This window comes from Lupinus angustifolius, chromosome LG16 (assembly GCF_001865875.1).
Source record: "Lupinus angustifolius cultivar Tanjil chromosome LG16, LupAngTanjil_v1.0, whole genome shotgun sequence".
Taxonomy (NCBI): domain Eukaryota; kingdom Viridiplantae; phylum Streptophyta; class Magnoliopsida; order Fabales; family Fabaceae; genus Lupinus; species Lupinus angustifolius.
The window spans coordinates 12,661,869-12,675,865 of NC_032024.1; the positions used below are offsets into that span (position 1 = coordinate 12,661,869).

The window sequence follows — 13,997 nt, forward strand, 5'->3', positions numbered from 1 at the left end:
ATGTTAACTGATTCTGTTTTTCAAGTTTTCAGTTTCAAAAAATTTTCAAACAGTTAGATTATTCGATTAACGTATGCCTTAATCGATTAACAACATTTTAAAAGGTGTTCTAGTAGCAACCACTTTTCAAAGCAGTTGGGTTAATCGATTAAAGTATTAGTTAATCGATTAACAGCATTTTTAAATGTGTATTTTTAACTACAAAACCTCAAATACGTTATGCACTTAGTTCATACATGTTTAACACTTAGTTTATGCCTAGAATGCACATATACATGTATTTATGTAATGCATGAACATATTATGAATGACATATCTCAAAGATGAAATGATTTAAAAGATTTATGCATATGAGACATGTATTAGGTGACCTAAGCCTTTGACTCAACTTAAACTAGATTCTAGTCTAAGCCTAGTACCAATTAAAGACTTAAGCATGTTGATTTGTTGGGGATCTTCAAGCTCTTATTAGCACAAGTTGTCCTCATCAAAACCATGACATATAAAGAGAGCTTTCCAAAGTGTTCCTCTTGACATGCACACTTTCATTTACGTCCATTTTCAACTACAATGCTCTTTATATTCAAAATTAGGAATCAAGAGCCAGTTACAGACTGGGGAATGTATTAGCATCTCGTATGCCTGTGCTAGATGATACCCTCACTAATTGCATGGACTAATTTAAACTCAAAGTTATTTGATTATTTTATTTAATTATTCATTTGTTTATACAGGAAAATGTTTATTTTTTATATTTGTTCTCATAATGTCAGTGCTCATAATCAGAAATAATTATACTTGTATGAAAATTAATTATTATTTTTTATATTAATAAAATTAAAGTTATGATGCATATCTTGATCACCCAAATATGGATCATTGCATGTAGTTAAGTTTATCATGCCATAATGATAATAAATTGTGTCTGCTTATTAATTATAACGCATATTTGATCACCCAAACGTGGAGCACTACATGTATCTAACAACATTAAAGTTTTAAGCATATTTGTTTGTGTTTGTTTATCCAAAGAGAACATGCATGTTTAGATAATATGATTAATTTCCCATTAAAGATTAATATTAGGTATCATTTATAAAGTTTAATGCATTTAAATTTTATCCAAAGATAAATTAAATGCATGAATAAAAGTTTAGTTTGAATCCATAAAAATTTATTCAAAGCATTAAATTATGAACATGTCTTATTTCAGTTTTATTTAATGCATCTGCCTTAGGCAACAGATGTGTCAAGTTCAATAGACTGAACTTTGCTGATTGTTCCAAACAAACCCAGATCTCATTGGGTGTTATCGAGTTGGGCTTGGCCATCATTATGGACAATATACCAACCGTAATTGAGACCAGCTTGGAGGCAAACAAGACTCTATATGAGGCTTGAGAGAGGTCAAATAGGTTGAGTCTTAGCTTGATGAAAATGTCAATCTCTGATAATGTCAAACCATCTATGCCTAAGACGAATAATGCAAGGAAATTTATGAGAATGATCGAGGAGTACTCCCAATCAGACATTATTGATAAGTCTGTGATGATAAATCTCATGACAGAGCTGACGGCCAAGAAGATTGACTAATCGCAACTCATTCATGATCATGTAACTAATAAGGCAAATCTGGCTGCGAAAATGAATGGGATGGGGATGAAGGTGACAAGAGCATTCTTAGTACAGTTCGTCATTAACTCCCTTCCTATTGAGTTTGGTCAATTCCAGGTGAACTACAACACCATAAAGGAAAATGGAATTTTCTGGAAGTAAAGGTCATGCTCGTTCAAGAGGAGAGGGGGTTAAAGAAAATTAAGAATGACTCCATTCACTTGTCCATTTAGCAGCCAAGAAGCACTAGCAGATTCAAACCAAGCAATAGGAATAAAGGAAAGGGGAAGGAAAAATCCCCACTAAAGAACGGAAAATCCATAAATAAATGAAGTGCTTCTTTTGTAAGAAGAATGGACAATATAAGAAAGATTGACCTAAAAGGAAGAAATTGTTCCAAAAGAAAGGTAAATGAGTTTTCTAATAATACTTGGTGGTTAGACTCTGGTCCAACAACTCATGTGTCACATATTCTTCAGGGATTCCTTTTAATATGAACCCAGGAAACTGAGCAATTTCTTTACATGGGAACATAATGAAGGCACGAGTTCATGGAATTGGGATATACAAATTGATCATAGATAGTGGAAACTATTTAGATATGGAAAAGTGTCTTTATGTTCCCGAATATGCTAGGAACTTGGTTTTTGTTGCTAGGTTGGATTGTATAGGTTTTAATTTTAAGATTGGGCATTCTGGTTTTGGATTGTGTAAATATTCGTACTATTTCAATTATGGTACATTAGTGAATGATTTATATTGCTTCAATGTTGATTTTAAATTTAAGGAATATTTATTTAATATTGAACATGATGTTGGTAGCATGCTTAAAGATTTTGGTAAGAATTCTACGTACTTGTGGCACCAAAGATTAGGTTATATATCCAAAGAAAGGATAATGAAGTTAATGAAAAGTGAGATTTTACCTATTTTAGATTTTGGTGATTGGGATGTTTGTTTAGATTGTATTAAATAAAAACAAACAAAACACATATCAAAGAACCCAACCACAAGAAGTAGCACACTTCTTGAATTGATACACACAAATATTTGTGGTCCTTTTGATGTTCCATCTTGGTGTGGTAAAAATTATTTCATGACTTTTGTAGACAATTACTCACGTTATTGTTACCTATATTTGTTGCATAAAAAATATCAATCATTGGATCTTCTAAAGGTATTCATTGACGAGGTTGAGCGGCAACTTGAAAAGAATGTTAAGGTTGTGAAGTCTGATAGAGGTGGTGAATATTATAGAAAATATAATGAGAATGGGCAATATCCAAGACCATTTGCAAAGTTTCTTAACAGTCAAGACATATGCTCTCAATACACTATGCCTTACACAACGCAACAAAATGGTGTGGCTGAAAGGCAGAGTCGTACTCTAAGGGAGATGGTTAGGTCAATGTCAAGTCATTGTGATGTACCCTTGTCAATATGGACGTACGCATTAAGGACCACCGTGTATATGCTAAATATGGTTCCCAGCAAGGCAGCTCCTAAAACTCCCTATGAGTTATGGACTGGTAGGAAACCTAGTTTGAATCATATCCATGTTTGGGGTTGTCCAACAGAAGTAAAGGTATACAACCCACATGAAAAGAAGTTTGATGCAAGAACCATTAGTGGTTTCTTTATCCACTATCTCGAAAAATCAAAAGAGTACAAATTTTATTGTCCTGACCATAGTACGAGAATAGTTGAGTCTAGAAATGCTAGGTTCGTTGAGAATGGTCAAACCAGTGGAAGTGATAAATTACGAAAGGTGGATATTATGGGGACTTTTAATATATTATCATCAAATAACACATAAAGACATCAAAATAATATCTAGAACCCACAATATAAATAAATAGTTAATTAGACAATTAATGAAGTCGTTAATGATAAGTGATGAAAGAATCGCAAGTAATAGCATTAAGAAGGTCTGAAAGGCAAAGAAGACCAACTATTTCTAGCGATTATATTTTATATTCACTTGAATATGAATGTGACTTGAGCATTGATATTGATCTAGTCTCGTTCATACAAGCCATGGAAACTGAAAATTTTGAAAAGTGGCTCAATGCTATGAAAGAAGAGTTAAAATCAATGGACGACAATAAAGTATGGGATCTAGTTGAGTTGCATGAGGGTTCAAAACGAGTTGGCTATAAGGGGTCTATAAGACCAAATGTGACTCGAAAGACAACATTGAAAGATATAAGGCTAGACTTGTCACCAGAGTTTCACTCAAAAAGAGGGCATTGATTAAACTTTATCTCCAGTCTCTAAGAAAGAATCTTTAAAAAATTTATGGCTTTGGTGGCTCATTATGCCTTAGAGCTTCACTAAACTGATGTAAAGACCAGTTTTATGAACGGTGACTTAAATGAGAAAGTTTATATGGACCAAACTGAAGGGTTTGTGACCATAAGAAAGGAAAATCTAGTTCATAAATTAAATAAGTCAATATATAGACTAAAACAAGCTTCCATGCAATGGTATATAGAGTTCAATGATACCATTACATCATATGAGTTTGTAGAAAACATCGTTGACCGGTGTATCTACATGAAAGTTAGTGGGAGCAAGTTTATAATGTTAGTCCTATATGTTGATTACATTTTGTTTGTTGCAAATGATAAAGGATTGTTACCTGATGTAAAGAAATTTCTCTATAATAATTTTGAAATGAAGGATATGGGTGAGCATCCTATATGACAGGAATAGAAATATTCTGTGATAAATCACAAGAATATGGGTGAAGCATCCTATGTGATAGGAATAAATGAATTATAGCAATGACCTATCTTAACTTATAAGAGGAATACAAAGAGCTACTGTTAAGGAGCACATCTTCTGTCTCAAAAATATATCACTCATGTGTCACTTGTTGTGATTGGTCATACATGGGACTTGAGCTAATGAACAACCTGAATCATGTAGTTACTATGACTACAAGGAGAGGAGCAGACATCAATTCAACCTACCATACAGGCAGAACAATCCCAACCTTTCTTAGAGGAGGAACAACACTCTAAATCATCAACTTCAGGATGAGAAAGGTTATAGGAAACCTACAACATGGTTTCAACGGGTACAAGCTTCTCCTATTGATCCCATTCATATAAAAATAATGGAAGGACATGAAAAATTACTTGGTAACATTAATAAATTTCAAGAGGATCAAATCACGATTAATAAAAATATTTCAAATATATCAATTAATTTGAATTCTAAGATAGAAAACCTGACCATCCATGGAAAAATGTTAGAAACACAAATTTTCCAACAAGCTAGCAACTTTAATAGGGAAACATGGAGGCTTCCCAGATTTCCAAAGAAAAATCCAAATAATGAACATTGTAAGACTGTTCGATTAAGGAGTGGGAAGGAACTCAATGATGCTCCTCGAACTGGGAATGATACATAAGTGGAAGAGAAACATACTGAGATATAACTCCCTAAAGGGAAACAAATTTTTGAAAAGGAGTCTAAGTATGTAGCTCCACCACCATATGTACCACCAATTCCTTTTCCCTAGAGATTTGCAAAGGAAAATTAGAAAAGAAATCAGAGAAATTCTGATATATCCTTAAGAAATTATATATCAATTTGCCTTTCACTGAGGTACTGCAGGAGATGCCTGCATATATGAATTTCTTAAGGATATTCTGTCTAAAAAGAGAAGACTAGAGGATTATGAAACAATTGCTCTAACTAAGGAGTGTAGTGCTTTAATTCAAAATAAATTGTCTCCTAAACTAAACGATCCTGGTAGTTTCTCTATCTCATGCTTAATTGGTAACACTAATTTTGACTGTGCTTTATATGACTTAGGGGTAAGTGTGAGCTCATGCCCTTATCCATGTGTAAGAAATTAGACGTGGGTGAACTAAAACCCACTAATATAACATTCAATTAGTGGATAGGAGTATAGGACAGTTAAATTCCCTATAGGCATCTTGAAAGATTTTCCTATTTCTTTCCAACAAATTTTGTAATACTAGAGATGGAAGAAGATGCACAAATTCCAATCATACTAGGTAGACCATTTTTGGCTACCTATGATTTTATAATTGATGTTAAAAATGAATTTTTTCCCCTAAGCATATGATATGAAAAGAAACAACCTTCTCTTGAGGACTCATGTTGTAGGGTTGATATGTTGAACCAAGTCATGAAGGATGAAGTGACTAAAGTGAAATATGAGGATCTCTTGGAGAGACGCATGTTGGAAGGTGACTAAAGTGAAATCTGAGGATCTCTGAGGATCTATTGGAGAGAAAAAGGTTGAGATTAATGAATCTGTAAATGCAAGCTGAACAATCACACATAGCCCGCAAGAGGAAAGCTTGAGGATCATACCTACATATGATGATTGGGAAAAAGGGAAAACACCTAAAATGGAAGTAAAAGTACTCCCTCCACCTTCGGGTATGCGTTCATGGGATCCTACGTGATGCACGAGGATCAAACGTCAAACTAATGACATTAAATGAGCGCTTCGTGGGAGGCAACCCACACTGAAGGTAAAAAAATTTAGTTCATTAATTTTAGTGTTTTAGTGTCGACTTTAGTACCTCCTTGAGTTCAAAGCCTTTATAGGGAGGTGTATATAGTGTCGGCCAAAAAAAATCATAAACTCTAAAAAAATAAAAAATAAAAAACCTACAAGGAAAAATGCTATCACGACCATGCCTATTAGCTGCCCCCTTCAAAACAGGTATTTGCATTTTGTCCATCTAGGACATATAGGTCATTTGGGACCTTATTCTCTTATTTTGTAGGTACTTTTACTGCATCCAATGAAATCGACCACTTATAACTAGCATATAAGCTAGGGACACTTCATACCTAACCCGTTAGTTTTTTTATTTATGTTCTTGTTTAGACTTTTACATTGGGGTTTTTGCATTTAGATAGTTTATTCATGTCATGCACACCTTATATATTTTAAAATATTATTTTTAGGTTGAATAATTATATTATCATGCATTGTAATAAATTTCATATATCATCTATCTTCTATTTTGTTCTATATGTTACATATCTGCTTTAAATGAAAAAGTATGCATGAGCGATGATTGCTGATTTGTGACCCTCATTGAAAAAACTTGTGATAGAATAATAACATGAAAGACATTAGATTTGGAATTTGTAAACTAAATTTGGTTTAATAAAAGCCTTTGTTTCATAACTTTTGCTGAATGTACCAAATGTTAGAAACTTGGGCCAAACACAATAAGGGTTCTGATTTGAATTGACAATTGCATATAAAAAAATTTCTTTCATGTGTCCTTAATTTTCTATGATTGTGCATTCTAGAACTTGATTTGTGACTGTTTCATTAAAATGATAGAGACAATTATGACTTATTCTTTTGATATTCAACCGCTTGCTATAAACACTGAAAATCCATTAGTCACCCATTTTTTAGCCTTGACTATATTTTTCATAGCTACTCAAATGAGGGTTTTGGGATAATTGTGACGTTTGGTTGAAGCAAAGCAAAGGTAAAAAGTCCATGTGTAGTGAAAGAATCTATAAAAAGGTGAAAAATAAAAAACTCATCATTTCTCTTTAAGAAGATCATAAGAATAAAAAAAATAAAGAAAAGGTCAAAAATACAAAGTACACTAAAAGAGAAAGGACTGAAAAAATAGGTTATAAAGAGAATGGTTGATCAAAAAATGATCATATGACAAAGTAAGGCTTATTAAGAGAGAAAAAGTTTAAGTATTTTTCGAAACAATTGTAAGCATTTTGAATTACCTCTTCTTTGTTTATCCCACCTTAAATCATTCACCTTGGCCATGTTACAACCATTTAAAGATCTCTTGATTTTTGCATGCATTTAAATACAGTCAGTAGCGATTTGGTCTATAATCAAGCCTATGATAATTTACTTTCATAACTTTTTTTGAGAAACACGGTAATTTATAATTTGGGTATTATCTTCTCCATTATGAGTGAGTAATTCCTTTTGTTTCTAGGATTGGGGTCATGCCCTTTTACATGCAATAAACATTTGTTCTGACTTCAATATCATTGAGTGTTGTAATCTGAATAATTAAACTGAGCTTTATTCGTGTGAGTTGTCTGACCAAAAAATTACACATCTTAGATACATTGGGGAAGGACCGAGAGGTGAACCCAACTATCTGATCATTCAGTTATTCAAACTAGAATCCTAATTCACGAGAGTAGTCTTAGGATTCTCGGGGTTTCTGGAATTCACCTTGGGTTGCTACGAAGCGATTGGATAGAAAGATCCACGTAAATATTTGATTGATAATTGTACCAAGAGAGTAGGTGTGACTTCAATTGAGTACATATGTCAGACCTTGACCGAGGATGACACATATCAAAGAGCAATTCACCTTCACAACAAGTTCATGAAAAGGAAGTAAAACAAGGATTTGTGAGTGTAAAGATGGTAACTCTTATCTTGGGAACTCTTCCTAAACTATATTTCAACCCATTTTTACTATTTTCATAATTATTCTTGTCAATTACTCAATTATTCTAAATTCACTTTTAATTCATATTTGAGTTAATTATAAATTAATTGTTACAATTAAAGGAATTTTCCAGTCCTCGTGGGATCGATATTTTATTACTTGACGACATAATCGTGTACTTGTAATTTGCCCTACCAACACCCTAAATCGTGATCCCTTAGCCAAGCCATACACTTTTCCCATACACTTAACCCAACACATATTCCACAACCCCAAGCCATACACAAACCGTGACCTAGCCATACACTTAACCCACATAGTTGTGCCATATATTTCAAACCCAAACCAACTCGTGGCCAAACACATAATCCCTACCCACAACGTGGATTTCAGCTTCAAGCAAGAATGATCACTCAAGAAAAGGAAACCAACCCTAGAGGTTTCACATCATTATATATACACTATAATTTTATATTACTTTAATATTATAAACTGTTTATTTTATAGTAAATTTTATTTATAGTAAACAGTCATTTGAACCTCATATTATCTGTATTTACCAACTTAGTCTATAATAAATTTAAACTATCATTTTGGTCCCTAATTTTTAAAACATAAATTCATGTTAGTCCTCCATTATCCCTATACCATAATCAATTGGTGATATGGGTTAACTGCACATATGGCCAAATATGATGATTCCATGGTGAATTTCTTTTTTTAATTCAACTAAACGACATCATTTCGATTTTAGAAAATATATAAAATGCCATCTCTTATTTCCTCCTCACAAACTCCAAGCAAAAAACACTTATTTTACGCCTGAAAATTTTCATAAGTACCATATGAATTAGTGTTGATAAATTTTATAGAAGATGAATTCACTTATTGTGAATCGTACATGTTGAACAAAATTTTCAGCATTTCTATGGAAGGGCCATATCAGTTAGAGAAAAAGATAATGCAGTCAAAATATATTAATTTTATACATTCTCAGTGCATCATCCACCATTAATTTTTAATCATCATTGAGTATTTAAAAAATGTAAAATGTAATGCAAATGAATAGTAGATGAAGTAGTAATTGTGCATAAATTTTTGCTATGGGTGGCAAATGGATGGATTTGGATCCTAATAGATGGAAAATCATTCATCAATCCATATATATGTCCATTTAAACCAAATTTTAAGTTACAAAATTCATCCATATCCAAATTTAATGGAAGAATTCAAATCCATCTAATTAATACACGACCCCATTTTCATGGATTTGGTTGGAAGGATATCCAATCTATTTGATTTTTTTATTGGAATTAAAACACTATTGAAAAATCAATCTTTTAAAAACTATGTTCTCAATAAAACATTTTAAAAATAAAACACTTTTAAAACTCATTTTCTAAAAAAAATGTGTTCTTTTGAACTTTTAAAAAAATAATTTTTTTCAATATTCTACATGATGTTTAAAATTTTACTATAAAGTTTTAATAAATGTTTATATATGATATGTACTTAAGAATAAACTTTTAATATTAACTACATCCATTTGTCATATAATTGATCTTCATTTAATAAAATATTTAAAGTGAGAGTGAGAATCATGGATGGATTTGGATCAATCTAATTTTCTTGAATATTAAGTGAAATTGAAAAACAAAGAAGATAATTTTAAAAGTTTGTTTTTAGGATGGATTAGATATTCAAATAGATATATACATGGATATCTATTGGATATAATGGATGAATTCAAATCCATCGATTACTAAAATTATGCATTATGGATAATTATGGATGGATTTAATTTTCTTTGATTTAGATGAATTGTGAATTATGGAATTATGTTGTCTATAATTTTTGCACTAACCGTACATAAATATTGCAATATATGAGTTATGACTTTTGAGGAGTGAAGAAAATTAGATTTTAGACTTATTTTCGATTTTGTTTCGGTCTAAATCTGCAAACTACTACATAACGTAAAGGAAAATAACTAGGAAGTTAAATTTAATTGTGTTATTACACGTGGAGGTAGATGCTGCACATGAAAGATATATAAATAATCCTCACTAATTCCTAGGTATGAAGTGGTCTCTGACCGACAATAACAAAGATAAAAACCAATCTTCCATCTGTCTCACCAATATATTACAAATCACCTTCTCCACCGCACAACAAGTTAAACAACAAAACAACAACACCAAACTATAATGGAGATCAAACCTGGTTTGTCAGCACTTATCATTGGAGCTGCCTTTGGAATTGGTAATTAACCCTTCATTCATTCCTATGAATATGATCCTATTCTATGGAGATTTTATTTACCATTCTTGAATTTGATACAAACAATTACTATATATGGCTTATTTATATTATTGATGCATGTAATGTGATTATCTATTTCTGGATTTTGTTTACAGGTAAATGTCTTGTCCTAGCTCTTGAATAGAAGGGTATATTTGTCAGAGTTATTGGTTTCTCTGAAGAAATGGAAGAGAAGTAGTAGCCCTTGTTTAGAAAATTAATGTCAAGTTTCATCCTAAATTTTCCATCTACCTTGTTTGTCAAATGCGATGTCATAACTTATGAGTAAGAGGACTATTGTATATTAGCAATAATCTATTCACGAAATTTGTTCCCCTTCCTTGTGTACCATGAAGTGATTCGAGAGAAATGACTCACGGTTATTTAGCATCTTGATACGTGGTTGTTGGCGAATCATAGACAAGATGGACATTGTTGCCACTTGAAGTTACACTAAGAGATAAAGCATCAATGCAGCCCCTCCCTATTCCCCCATCGGAGGGGAAAAACACAGATATGGGAGGAAAGACGAAACCCTAAAATCTAAATGTTTTCAATTCGAATGTCAATAGACTTATTTATTAATTTATTTTGGTGAAGTAATATCCAAAAATCTAAATGGCCTTATTTAGTTAATAAACATGTTTGTTTAATTATTTTTGCAAAGTAAATGTTAGCATTTAGTAACATATTTTTAATCTTCTAACAAATAGACAAATTTCCATCTAAATATAATAATAAAAAATAAAAAATAGAAAGCACTAATTAAAATGTATCACAAACTCCCAGTGTAATAAAACATACCATGTATTTCGTAACCATATCAAAGAGTAACACATATCAACATGAGTTCACTATGAGCATGCTTCTCCATGCTTGAAGTTGAAATTTCCTTCTTTTCTTGAACATGCCTTTGTTCTTCCATCACAAGTTTAGATAGTTATGTTCGAACGTAATTAAATACAACGTAAAATATAAGTTCATTATATATTTGGTCTATTCTATATATAGAACAATACAAGAGAATAAAAAGTGAGATATGTTGGGTCAATTAAGAAGGGTTGAACTAAAGAGAAAAATGTTCTATCTCATGCTAAATGTACCTAATATTAACATTTAGTTCAATGAAGGAGCACCACTTAATAAAGTATCTTAATCTGGTATATGTATTCATGTCTTCCTAACTTTCATTGTAGTTGACTTAACCTTTTTTTATATAGGTGATAAAAATGCTCATTCGAGGTCGAATTCTTTCGAAAAATGAGGGGATGATGTAAACTCAATGGGCCCCAACATCAATGAAGAGTCCTTACGTGGCCTAGGAGGACCCATGACCAGGACCGAAGCCAAGAAGGCATAAAAGGTGCTTAGGCAACTCATGTATACCAAATCAAGTCCAAATTGAGCCCAAGAGGGACACAAACCCATTAATTGCATCACTCAAGATGATGATCCAATGAAGGACCACAACTTGGTAGATCCACCATGAAAACTTTGTCTTTGCATCGTAAAATAAGTAGGAAGTGCCTTGTCCCACATTTGGCTAGAATTATTTTGTTTATGAATTTCTTAATTAGGTTTTTAGTTGATTAGGATTTTATTAATTATGGATGATTTAATTAATTATGTTTGGAAGCAAATAAATGATTTACCTTTGGTGACTTGTAAGAAGGAAAGTGGCATGGTTCAAGCAAGGGAGGCAAGTGACACGACTCAACAAGATTTGAATTCAAAAGATGGGCACAACATGGTAGAACAAGTGGCATGGTAAAATCCTCTTCAAGCAAGCATGGTGGCCAATTCCAATTCGGTTTCAACCAATTCAACTAGGCGGATCAAAATAGATAAAGGAGAATGTCAACTCACAACTAACTTAATTTGACTAGCCTAAATCTTGTGGCTTGATGATAATAGGAAACAGCTCCAACCCACACCAAACTCGGCCAAGAGATATTTCGAATCAACTTTGGCACGCTTGAATAAAGAACTTGAGTTCAAATTAGGTGTGTCGACTCACAACAATATCATCATCTAATTTGCCCTAGAGGATCTCGGACAAATCTAAGGCAAGTTGAAAATCATTTTTCAAATTCAAACTTAGCACATGGCCTAAACACTCCAAGACCAAGCCAAACACTCCAAACCAAATTCACAAAGAGATCAAGGCCAAGGCTTGCCGGTTGTATATTTGACCATGTTTAAGATAGGATTATCTTTCTTTCAAATTCAAATGTAATCTAGGAAAAGGACTTAGCCGAATTTTTCCTTTGGTAGCCTAATGGCTAGCCGACCTATATGTGCTTCTTTAATCATCATTGAATAACAAGTTGATTTTAAATTGGAATTAATCCGTTGTTGGTGAGTTTTCTCCTAACTTCTTGGCTTAGCAACGTTTATTGTTCTTATCAAGAGGGTTAATCTCTTGTGGCAAACTTCACAAGGCTTATCAAATATTTCATGTTTGTGGCGCCATTCCACCTCAAATCCTCCAATCCGCATTCTTATACACTCACTAACATCAACTTCACAAATCCACCCACATACACACAAAACCATGATAAATCCTCACACCCTAATTCCCTAAACACCAAATACACACACAACCGAACCAATCCAAGCCCTAAACACCAAATTCCCTTGAAACCGAAACTAAGAAAGTACCTTGCATCAAAATCAAATCAAAGTTTGGGACTTTCTCAAGAAACGATCCCAACATAAAGGCAACTCACCTAAAGGTTGTCATCAAGTGGTCATCAGAGCTCAGTTCTTGCCTGAAAGTTATACAAAAACAAGATCTTTAAGTAAAAAGACCTAGGGCATTGAATTTGGGGCTGAAACACACAAAAGTTTCAAATCCTAAAAGTTCAAATAAAAAAGTGCAAGCTTTCATCATCAATCACCCAAATCGAAACCATAAAGCATCAACCATGCCAAAATCAAACTCCAAACACCAAATCAAAATTCATACCATCAAAAAACTCAACTAGGTCGTGACCAAAACACCCTTTCCCCACAAAAACCAATGAAGCCGAGATCTAAACCTACATAAACACATCCCAACTGAAACCTTAACATCCAAAACCACCCAAGCCGAATTCAAAAACCTAACCCTAAGCCAAAACCCTACAAATTGAGGCCTAAAACACATCCTACCCTAAAATCCCAACCTAAATCGAACCAAACACATTCCATACACCCCATACACAATCCAACCAAGACATATACCAACCCATTGGTAATCTTGTGAACATTGTCACACGTTTTTGGCACATAAACTTCATAACTTGACTCACGTAATAATCAAAGGAGAAAATTGAGAGAAAGTGAGGGAGTGAAACACTTCAACACTTTGAGAGAAGTGAGAGATTGAAACACCAAACACTTTGAAAGAATAGTGAGCACGAGTGACATTATGGCTAGTCCATAATATAGCCCACCTCTGTCCCCCAGGATAGTTGTACTTCATGCTATAATGAACACCTAGTTTCAGACACTTCAGAAACAAATGGAGAATATGCAAGTCCATGTTGATAGAAGGCTGAATGGTGACTCTAGTAGTGATGGAGAGCTGAGGAGGAGGAGGAATATGAGAGGAATGCGTGAGGAGGATGGCTAGGAGGGAGGAGGTCATGG

General features: G+C 33.1%; 1 long non-coding RNA gene across 1 annotated transcript in view; it reads right to left on the minus strand.

Annotated features, from left to right (window-relative positions):
* Nucleotides 1-10,401, minus strand: part of LOC109329583 — a 16,867-nt gene extending 6,466 nt beyond the window's left edge. Inside the window, exon 1 of the long non-coding RNA XR_002105552.1 lies at nt 10,202-10,401. This is a non-coding gene — a long non-coding RNA (uncharacterized LOC109329583). The remainder of the gene's footprint in view (nt 1-10,201) is intronic.